Source organism: Alligator sinensis, unplaced genomic scaffold, assembly GCF_000455745.1.
Source record: "Alligator sinensis unplaced genomic scaffold, ASM45574v1 scaffold19_1, whole genome shotgun sequence".
Taxonomy (NCBI): domain Eukaryota; kingdom Metazoa; phylum Chordata; order Crocodylia; family Alligatoridae; genus Alligator; species Alligator sinensis.
In genome coordinates, this window is record NW_005841916.1 from 2,832,716 (window position 1) to 2,843,462 (window position 10,747).

General features: G+C 44.3%; 1 protein-coding gene across 6 annotated transcripts in view; it reads left to right on the top strand.

The window, feature by feature from the left end:
- Positions 1–10,747, top strand: part of DCAF6 (DDB1 and CUL4 associated factor 6) — a 153,916-nt gene that overhangs the window by 42,712 nt on the left and 100,457 nt on the right. For all 6 annotated transcript variants that reach the window (XM_014517574.2, XM_025198210.1, XM_025198207.1 and 3 more), the window contains one exon: positions 8,148–8,240. The gene's annotated coding sequence lies outside the window, so the exon portion shown is untranslated. The remainder of the gene's footprint in view (positions 1–8,147; positions 8,241–10,747) is intronic.

The window sequence follows — 10,747 nt, forward strand, 5'->3', positions numbered from 1 at the left end:
CACACACATGCGCGCACACTCCTGCCTTGATGAGATCTGCAGACTACTGCTGTGAAGCAATCACAACCATACTAGCTGTACGTCATGTGTTGAAGGATTCTTTTAGGAGTGGGGGAGTATGAAGTTGGACCTGCAACACAATGATCGTTAAAGACCCTGCAGTTACCATTAAACACATGTCTCACAAAAACACTAATTGATCCACTAATTGTCCCCTTCGCCTGCGCTGGGGCCGTTTAACACCTCCTTCTTCCACATTGGATGTGGGTGGCTAGCCAGGGCAGGGTGGACTGGGAGTCACTGATCTGGTTCAGATCTGGGTTGCTGTGCTGGCCTGGGAGGGCTGCATGTCCTTAACCACGGTTGCATTGGATCCCATGTTGCACGCTCTAGCAGTGGTGTGGTCTGCTGTGTCCACCATATTTTTGGACCTGACTGTGAAGATGTAGAAGTTCCTCGTAGTGGCTACACATGACCTTGCACACGCCTGATGTGGTTGCTATCCTGTGTCTTCACAAACTGCTGGTTCAGTGCCTGTGCCTTGCACTTTGGCACTAAGTCCAGTCATGTTCATGACTCCAGGCTGAGCTTCTGATAGACTATATTGTTTTAGTGACTTGCCTGGAGTACCTGCTGATTTTTTGATCTCACCTCAGATGGCAGTGAGATCAGCTACCTCTTCCTTGGTCCAGTTGCTGCCACACTTATTGAACTGAGGGGCTAAGATGAAGGAAGGGTGGATGAGTGTGTGGGAGAACAGAGATCCTGGATGTATTTAGGTCTTGAGGTTCCCTGTGGTTGACTGCATCCTCTGAATGCTGGCTCTGATGTTAGTCTCAGGTAGCTTGCAAGAATGAAATGACTGGAAAGTCACTTCATTAAGGACCATTAATAGGTGAGGGGGTGGCCACCTGGGGCCTAACACTTCTGGGCAATAGAGCTCTGCAGTCAGAGTAGAGCAGTCAGGCAGAGTTCAGGAGGGGCCAGGATTGGGGCTGATGTGATGCACTACAGAGGACCAACTGGTTTGTCAGCCCTGCAATAATATCATGGGATAAATGTACAGATGTCTGTCGCAGTGACATGGGCAAACTGTTAGTAGGTTTTGTTGCGCAGACATTTTGGGGGCAATTACTATCTTTAAGGGTTGTAGTAGCAATGCTGTCTATTTACTGTTACAGTTTTAAGGTTTTAATGTACAAAAGTCTTGCTAAATAATTTCTACTTTTGTCCCTGAATCTGAGTCCATTTCAGGGAATCTCTTTTTTTTTAAATCCGGTGCATATCTTATGTGGAACATATAGTGAGCCTTTTACAGTTAAAGCTGCAGAAGTGTTTCTTACATGAAGGTTCTTTTTCAGTTGTTTTTAACTTCATCAAGCCCCCCACATTTTGGTCTGAATTTTTTAAGTCTGATCTCTTCCTCAGGTTAATTCTTCTCTCCTCTCCCATCCCTCCCCAATTTTTCAACAGTGTTGTGGGCATTTTCACATAAAAAAAGTGATGGGATGGTAAAAGGCAACTTTTGCCATTTGTATAAAAATGTTTTATTAATTGTTAACAGCAGCCAAGTGAGAGGGGTGGGAGATTGCATTTTAGCATGGAGATGGTTTCTAAGATTGATGAATGCCTTGGGAAAATACATTTTTAATTTTCAGTGTCAGGCTTTTTAAAAGTATATTTTCCATGTACTCATAAGTGATCAGAAACTTTTTTCTGTGACATTTCCCCAGTTTTTTATTGTTATTTTGCATCTGTATGTTATTTGAGAAGATACTAGTTCTGAAGATAGTCTTCAGAATTGTGACTCATTTCATACGATGCTTAAAAAAATGTTGCAATCAGCATACATCTTTTGTGGGGCACAGCTTTTTATTTGATGCCTTGTAAATAGTTCCCCACACAGGAATTTTCTTGGTATCTTCATTTAAAAAAAGAAGAGGAAATCTCATGTAAAAAAAAATAAATTAAGATCAAAGTGAATCAGTTAAAAAAAAAAAAAAAAAGAGTCAGAAAATGGCCAAGTTTTTAATTATGTAAGCATGCTATTCTTTTTTTTACAGTATTTTTGGTTAGAAATGTACGTACTATTATTTAAGATGAGTAAATTTGAATGTGCAATAGCATCAGGTAAAGCAGGGCTATCCAGTGGGAGGCCCGTGGGCCAAATATAGCCTGCAAGGGGTTAAGTTGTAGCCCTTGGACTCAACCTGGCTATCCCCTCCCCTCCATTACTCCTGCTGCAGCAGCTGCATCCAAGGGCTCCAGGCTCCCCCTCTTGCCTCTGCCCCAGGGGGTAGGGTGGTGCAGCACTGGCACAGTCTTCAGTATGGGGGGAGCCCATAGGCCAGGGTGCCTGAGTGCTGCAGAACAGTGGGGAGCTAGTTGCTGGGAAGCTCAGGGTGAGCCAGGATGCCTGAGCGTGCAGTGCAGCAGGGGTTGTGAGGTGTACACAGTGTATTGGGAGCAGCAAGGGATGGCCCAGGAGCATGGTACAGTAGGAGGGGAAGTGTGGCCTCTGCTGGTGCAGCCTCTGCTAGTGTGGCCCAAGGTACTTGTGGCCCATAGTCATTTAGTAATTGGATAGCCCTGATGATTAGGCAACCCCCTGCATGCGTGCCAGACCATGGCATGCAAAGGCATTTTGCTTGGCCCGCACACCTCAGGGAAGGGCCTGGGACTGCGCTGCCACAACAAGAATTGGGTCCCTTGTGGTTCCCCTGTCATCTGCCTCGGCATGCCAGCATCTTACAAGTTGAGGATGCAGGTGCTTTTGGCACTGCCAAAAAACGTTGCCAATCCCTGGATTAGGCCATCAAAATGGATGATATGTAGTGAGTAATTCAGGGGTCTGTGCTCTTTAAATGTGAGGGTTAAATAAATGGTGAAAGTTTTTTGGTTTGTTTCAGACCATCAGACTATAAGTTGAGTGAGGCATGAGTCTTGCAGAGGGTGAGGAGGGACCAGCATGTAAGCATAAAATTAAAGATAGATATTATGCCTTTATGTATGGAAAAGAGTGAAAGCGGCATGGAACATTCCTTAACCTCTTTATCATTAGTATTTCAGCAGTTTTAAGATTAGGATTTAGTAAGTAGCTTTAGTGAACAGAGTTTATTTCATTGTACTCTGCAGAAGTAGTTTTCCACTTCTGCTCTCTTGGCTTCTTACCCTTTAGCTTTAATTTGTTTTACAGGGTTAACACTTAGTAGGTTCCTGAAATCACTGAATAAATCACTTGGAAGGTGATTAAATCTAAAGGACGTGTTATAAATGAATCTTTATATTCGCTGCAAGGAAGGGAAAGGAAATGCAGCTTCAGACGACAATTTTCTACACCCGTATGGTCTCTCAAGTGAAAATTCTTGAAAAAAGGAAGAAAGGTACAGTGTAGGGACGGAGATAAATGATTCATCCCTGATGTATTCAAAACGGAAATGGACTCTGATCTAACATTGGGTACATCCGTAGTATTATTGTTTGTCCCCTCCCCCCAGGTAACGCAAGTAAGCAATTTCTAAATATATATCTTAAAGCAGTGGTTCCCAGCCTCTTTTTTTTTCTGCAACCCTAAATTGAGCACCAATAGGACCTCCCAACCTGGTGCCGTGGGGGCTTCTGGGAGTGGAGTGCGGCAGTGGGGGAGTCACCATTTCCCCCTTTGTGTGTAGAGGCCCCATCCCGCCTGCCCACTGCTCCCAGGCTGTGTGCGCATGAGTGTGTGTGTGTGTGTGTGTGTGTGTGTGGGCCCTTCATGACCCTACTAAGGACCCCCTACGGCCCTGATTTGGGTTGCGCCCCTGGGTTGGGAACCAGTGTTAGAAGTCTTTAATTAGTATAGAAAATGCTAGTGACATAGTGTTAACACCTGTGCTTTAATTTCACATGGAGAAGGAGGGACACTCCCTGTCTCTTCTCTTCTTTTCTGTATCTGCCAGGTGCTCCCACTTCCCCTTGAACCTTTATGCTTCCCTTTTCCTTGTTCCACTGGTACTGGTAATCAACTCATCTCCTCCCCATCTAGTTAATTCTGTTCCTTTGATTACCCAGAGGAGTTTATTTCCTTTACATCTCTAAAGGGGTAGATATATTTCCTACAGTTCTCTTTTGTTTGAGGCAAAGAAATAGGTAATTTAAAAAAACCTGCTGTTTGATCAATTTATCCTAGTGTCTACTGCTTCCATTTCAAGGCCAGAAGAGCAGTAATAAATATTGAACATTGAAAAGAAGTTGGCATACAGAGCATTTTATTTAATAAAAGCTAATATCTAATCTTTGCAGACCTGTTGGCTCTTCGCTTCTCTCTTATCAGTCATTGTGTCATTTGTGTTCAGCGGACTATTCTCTTTGCTAGCTCAGTTAAAACTTATTAGCTGCTTCTTTCTTTTAACACCAGGAACTTCAAATTCTTTTTGTGCTGAGGGTTATATTTTTAAATGCCATGGGCTGGGACTGTGAACTTGTAGGGTACGTCTCCGCGTCTACATGTGCAGCCCTATTAGGCTGCATGAAACTAATTTACTCCACCACAGGTTGGTACTTGTAAATACAAGTACTGTCCTGCTGCAGAGTTTTTTAGCATGCAGCAGTGCACATGTCGACAAGGACTGGGTTGGCTGGAGCACAAGGGTGCTTGAGCTGGGTTGAGCTAGGTTGACATTGAGCTGGGTTGGAGCAGCCCTGGGCTGGCAAGCTGACCTCCTGGGCAGACTGACTGCCCAGGTTCCCTGCCAGCTGGGGCTGCTCCGACCCATCTTAACATGCTGCAGTCTAGGGTGTACATGCAGATGTAGTGCCCAGGAGCAATAAACTCTGGAGTTCATCGCTTTGCTTTAATAGGTATGTGTCGATAAGCCCATATGCTGTAGTAGTTTTGGATATATATACATAACTAACCATATGGGCATCTCTGGAAAATTGTATAGGATCATAGGAAAGTAGGGTTGGAAAGAAAGGTTATCCAGTCCAGTCCCTGGCTCAAAACAGGATCATTCCTCAATATATTAACAGCGAATTGTCTGTTCAGGTTGCTCTTCAACATTTCCAGGGATGGAGATTCCACAACTTCTCTAGGTAACCTGTTCCAGTGCTAGATCACCCTCATAGTCAGCAAGTTCCTCCTAATCTCCAACCTAAATTTACTCTGCCACAGTTTGAATCTGTTGCTTCTAATCCTGTTCCCTGTGGCCACAGAGAAAAGCCTCTTTCCATCCCCTTTGTAATCATCTTTCAGGTATTTGAAAACTGATATCAAATCCCCCCCCGTCTTCTCTTCTCCAGACTAAATAACTCCAGTTCTTTCAGCCTTTCCTCATAAGTCGTGCCTCCCAGGCCCCAAATAATTTTTATTGCTTTTCATTGGACTTTTTCCAGTCTATCCCCGTTGTTTTGAAGTGTGGAATCCAAAACTGGACTTCAGGTGAGGCCTCACTAGTGCAGAATAGAACGGGAGAATCGAGCATCATTTCCTTTGATTTGCAGGTGTCACTCTTGTTAAGGCCAACAGTATACTGGGTTGTTTTTTTGCAACAAAACACCCTGCGTTCCTATTTATCTTATAGTATCCTGTAACGCCTAGGTTTTTCTCTTCAGTACTGCAACCTAACCAATCATTCCACAGTCTGTATTGCTGCTTTTGATTTTTTGCAATGTCAGTATTAATATTGATCTTGTACAGACATTCATTTTCTCCTTCGTGAGTCGCTGCTTTTGGGATTGTACAGATGTTCAGAATTTTTCTTGCAGAGTAAAAATGACTGCTCTAGGAGAAAAATGACCTGGGAACAACCAGGGTTAAATCACTCCCAGCAGAGTTTCTCCTTGGAAAGTGAATATCTGTATGTGCATATTTGTCGTTATTTCTGTCCTTTACATGCTTCTTCATTCTCTGTTTCTCTCTTTCTCCCTTTCTTGTTTTCATAACCAACTTCTCTATTATTTTTTTTCTTGTTCTGTTCCCTCACACTTTCTATTTTTATTTTTGCTGATGCCTTCTTTTTTTGCAGCGTATAATTTTTTTTCCTCTTGTGCTTTTTTCATTACCATTTTTTTTTGTCAAGAGTAATAGTAGCATTCTTCACCTGCAAGGATCTATGATGGAAAATAACTAACATCCTAGACAATTTCATTTTTTGCAACAGGACTGGTTGCATGAAATTCTTCTATTTTGACCACACTCTTTAGTTACTATAGCTGAGGGGTCAGGCTGTTGTAATGTTATTACCTATGTGAGCTTATTCATTACATTGTTCATTGTAGATGATTGAGATCCATGACACCTAGAATGATGAATGCCTATGTGTTGAGGAAAATTATAGCGTTACTATTTTAAATGTATTTAATTTGTCTTTGAAAATTATATTTATCAAAAATTATATTCTGTAATGGAGGCCCCAGATAGGAGATTTGAAACTTAAAATTTTATCTTTACAAAATAAAGTAGCCAAATTATTGTATTTTCATATTGTAATAAAATAAAATAAAAAAATACCTTTTGGACTCAGGATGGAATAAGACATTCTCACCCCAAAGATGATAGTTTTGATATGTTGTTTACATTTTTAGAAGAAGGGTTTAGAATGAAAATGCTTTCTTGGCCTGAATTAGAGTCACTCTTAAGGCATGTCAGCATCCTTTCTGATCTTTCTATTTTTGAGTACAGTTCATAAATTTCATAGACATTAGGGCTGAAAGGGACCTTGGAAGATCATCGAGTCCAGCCCCCTGCCCACAGGGCAGGAAGTCAGCTGGGGTCATAGGATCCCAGCAAGAAAAGCATCCAATTTTCTCGTGAAGGTGTTCAGTGTGGGTGCTTGAACACTTTGCAATCTTGGTTACACAGCGTTAACAATATTTTATATATGGAAAAACTAACAAGGAAATAGTGCTACATGCTTCTAACCTGATTCCTTACCCCAATGCGGATTTCTTCTCTGGAACCATCCCTCTTTCTGCAGGAGAGGCCTGGGAGGATTTCCTCAATGTTATGCAAGGTGTGTTTTTTCACAAGGGTCTGGAAAAGTATGGGTCTTCAGTGTACAGGTGATGCAGGATTTGTGTAACTTGAAGATACAGTAATGAATACTTTATAACATTTCCTTCCTAACTAAAATTCAGAGTACCCCAGGCATTTTGGAGAGCAAGGCACTGTGTGTGTGTGTAACTAGGCACTGTACCCTAGGCATTCTGGAGAGCAAGGCTGTGTGTGTGTGTGTGTGTGTGTGTGTGTGTGTGAGAGAGAGTAACTAGGCACTGTATAACCTCCTGGAAGTTTCCTCTTGTCCGATGGGTGCCCTAGAATTCCATTGTCGCGTGTGAAAGGGAGCAATTCAGAGGCTAGAAAAGTAAAATGTATGTTGAAAGTCCTAAATCTGGAAAACACTTTAACCAAATGACTATTCCTCATTGAAGGCTGCTATCTTTAATCACTTACTAAAGTTTAGGTTTCTATTTTCCAGTTATTTGCACACGTAAACAGAATCATTATTTTAAAATTATTCCTGTTAATGTAAACCGATAATGGGATTGTATTGCTTTTGGTATGTGGCTTGAAGTAATGAGATGCAGCAACATTTATGTATGTATGAAGAGTGTTATAGAATATACAAGTATCAAGAGAGATGCCTACATAAATTAAAGAAGATTCCTATATCAAATAATTCCATAAAATGGCACAACGTCTTCATATTATCCACTGTTAGAATACTTTTTCCAAGTCCATAGAAATATTGTCATATTAAAATTCTATGCAGGCTTTTTATTTCATTTGTAGAATTTGTCTGAAGAACATACGTGAAAATGCATTTTTTTCCAGTCATGTATGTCATGTCATTCTTGGTTAATGTAGTAGAGGCTGAAGATTCAATGAAATGCACTGTCCTTTTCTGTTGCTATCAAATGCCTATGCATGCATTTAATAAAATATTTGCATGCAAGCCACATCCGCTACATGTGCAGGTGGTTAGTCATGGAAGAGCATACTGCACAAAGTGAGGATAGGATTGAAAATCAGGCCTCTGACCGTACGTTAGCATCCTATATATTTTAAGAAAGTTTAAGCAGTTCATATGTATGTATTTTGGGGTGTTTTATTTCTTGCACGAATTTTTCCTAAACTAACTGCAATTTTATTTACATATGTTCTACAGGTGAATACAATTTGCTGGAATGATACAGGAGAATATATTTTATCAGGTTCAGATGACACCAACCTGGTTATTAGTAACCCCTACAGCAGAAAGGTAAGTTTTCTTTGCAGATAATTGCTTTTTTACCAGTAAGAGTAAGTACTTGTAATAAAATTAATAAAAATGAATTATTCTTGAACATCTTATACATTTTCAGTATCATAGAATTATCTTTGCAGACTTCTAGAAGATGTTTCTGTGCTCTTTTAAGGATCTCTGCTTATGCTTTGTAGGAGGTAGGCATTGCCCAGCTGAGGGCCACACAGACCGCTTGTCCAGAGTACAGAATGTTGTTCTTATGGTAGTTTACGTAAATTGGAGTCAGTTTCAGCTGCTGTCACCTTTATCATGAGCATGTATCCCATGTTTTATTTATTTCAGTTTAGTTTACCATACTTCCCTCTAATCTGCATATTATAAATGTGTAAAATTAATAGTACATAATGCAAAACACACTGTGGACAGCTCATATGTGAGAGAGTATCAGCACTGATTCTTCTATACCTATAGCAGGGTGGCCAGAGTTACTCACCCTGGGAGCCACATCCGATCCTCCACCAAAGTTCAAGGGTGGGGGAAGTGGTGGGGTACATGCCCCCTCCCCCCCCATGTTGTGCAAGACCAGTGGCTCCCAGATAAGCAGTGCACAGCAGCGAGAGCCATCCCCCTCCCCACTTTAGGCTAGCCATGGCTCTGTCCCGCATCCACCTCACCCTGGCTGGGCAGCACTTGCCCCAGCCCCACTCCTCCCTCATTGCAGGGGCCTTGATCTGTCCCCCCTATGCCCCTTCCCTCCCCACCCCCCCCTTCCACCACACCAGACTTACCAGCTGCCCGCAGCTTTCCAAACTGCCAGGCTAGTATCGGAAATTGGATCAGTAACGACCAATATGCCTCCTTAAAAATCAGCTCTTGGTACCCAAAAATCTCTATCAGTGCACCCCTAGTATGTTTCAAAATTACTTTAACCTTGTGTTCTAGTATAATGTGACCATGTTCAAATCTAGACTCAGTAATGTGGGAAAAGACCTGAAATTTCCATACTAATGAAATTAATTAGATGAAATGTGGCCAAGTATTGCATTTTTAAGATTTAGGCATGGATTGGATAGGGTGGTCAAAGTGATTTGCATTAAATTTATTTCTGTAGAAGTGTGAATCCTCATAGATGATAGTACAATTTTATCACTATTAACTATCAGGAACCTTTCCTGGCTCAGCCTGATGAGTGCAACTGTGTGCACTTCCATGTCACTTGTGAGGTAGATGTTACCCCCATTTGACATTGATTGGTTAAAGTGGGACAAAGAATGTCCAGGGCCACACCGCACATTAGTAGCAGGGCCAAAATTAAGGACTCTGGTTTTTAGTTGCCAGTCCTGTAGTTGAACCATGCCCTTCCCTGTTATTAAGTACTAGTGCTTGCTAATCTTAAAGACAATGCTCCAGTTTTTGCTCAGTGCAATGCACTGGAGTGCTGTTTCTAGCTGCATCATTAATATCAGAGTTCCTTTCATTTGGTAGTGTCCTCTTGCTGGGTGCACCCCCACGGAGGCTCCAGAGGCCTATGCTCCCCCACCTGTGCTCAGGGTGCAGCAGGCAGCCCTCAGCAGCAGCTGCCTCATCCCGAGCACAGGTTGGGGAGCATGGGCCCCCAAGGTCTCTGCTGGGATGTGCCCAGCAGTGGGAGCCCCCCCCACCACCTGAACGAGCCACCCAGGCTCTGACCCTCCCCCAGCCCAGCCCAGCCAGGGTCCTGTTCACCCAGTGGCAGGGGGCATGGTGGGGTCATAGCCGGTAGAAGGGTAGGATAATGGGGCTTAGCCCCCCCACATGCGGGGCAGTGGGTAGGGCCGCAAGGCAGCCCGGCCGTGGGCTTCTGGTGGCTGCAGCAGGGGTGGGGAGGGGTACGTGCAGTGGTGAGGGGGAGAGCCGACCGGGGCAGGCCCTGCACAGCCGGGGTGGGCACAGGACAGAGCCACGAGTGGCTTGTCTGGGGAGTGGAGGGGGCTGGGGGGGGCAGGCACACAGCCCAGGAGGGTACAGGGGCCTATGCCCCTGGATCTGCATGCGGCCCTCCCTGTATCCCTGCTCCCGCCACTGCTGCTGCCTGGCCCCAGAACCGAGCCATGTGGCTGAATTGCCAAACCGTGCGCTGGCCCGGTCCCAGCCTGCCCTGCTCCGCCCCGCATGCAGATCTGGGGGCATGTGTCCCCCCATGCCTTCCTGGGCTGGGCCCTGTGCCACTCAGACTCTGTCCTGCACCCGCCCTGAGTGTGCAAGGCCTGCTTCTGCTCCACTCCTTCACTCATGGCTGGGGGGTGAGCGGGGGGCAGATCGAGGCCTCAGTGGTGAGGGAGGGAGCAGGGCACAGGCAGGAGCAGGGGCTGGGGAAAGTGGGGGAAAAGCAGAGGCCTGGCGGGCACGTGGCCCCTGGGCCTCTAATTGTCCCACCACCTGGCCAAGCCAGGCCCACTCATCTCAGCCCCTGCTCCTGCCTATGCCCCGCTCCCTCCCTCACCTCTGGGGCCTTGATCTGCCCTGATCCCCCGTCATGCTCT